Here is a 914-nt window from a genome sequence, read left to right as displayed (position 1 = left end):
GAACGACTGCCTGAAGAGCTCAGCTGACCAGACTACCCAGACCAGGTTGAACTCAACCCCTGACTTACGCCTGCCTAGATGGACCATGGAGGAACTGATGGTTACTTTTATCTTATTATAATCCTAAACTCTCCACCCAAGGAGGAACACAAGCCTCATCTACATAACATACAATGAATTTTTGTATAGGCATGTTTCCTTAGACGCATGTGTGACCTTATGCCCACCTCTACATATGATGACAAGGCTCCCCATTCTAAATATTCATCCTAACTCTAAATAAATTCACCCTTCCTCGGGGAGTCAGGGCTTTAGAAGTTATTCCCCATGGTCTCCTTATTTGCTGCAAATAAAGTTTACTTTGTGTGACAACTCCACCTGGCGTAGTTTCTAGCTCTGACTCACCAAGGAGCAAACTCACATTAGATTGGTTAGACCTTCAAAAGAGAAGACATACCTAGTAACATACCTAATAACAAACACATTACTTCCTAAATGCCACGTGTGGCTCAAAGAGTTCTACGTCTGCTAATTCATTTTTCTTCCCAACAGCCCAATAAAGTAGGTATTATTATTATTCTCACTTTACATATGAGGAAACTGAGACACAGAGAGCCCAAGATTACAGAACTAACAGGTAGGAGAGCTGAGATTCAAATTTAGGAGGCCTGGTTCTAGAATACATGTTCTCAAGCCTCGGACAATTCCTTAACCCATTTCTGGTGGCAGCGCAGAAGGAAGAAATGGGGCCAGTATTATCTATCATCTATGAAAGATGAAAGGTCATATATCCCTCCTATTCCCTCCTGCACCCAGAAATCTTTCCTGCTAACCACAATGTTGCCAGAAATTGTATCATTACCGATCATTTCTCTGGACACAGTTATTAGTTTTCTTTGTTTAAAGGCTCTCAA

This window comes from Halichoerus grypus, chromosome 7 (assembly GCF_964656455.1).
Source record: "Halichoerus grypus chromosome 7, mHalGry1.hap1.1, whole genome shotgun sequence".
Classification (NCBI taxonomy): Eukaryota; Metazoa; Chordata; class Mammalia; order Carnivora; family Phocidae; genus Halichoerus; species Halichoerus grypus.
The sequence above is the reverse complement of the archived record's forward strand: the minus strand, read 5'-3'. Positions refer to the sequence as shown.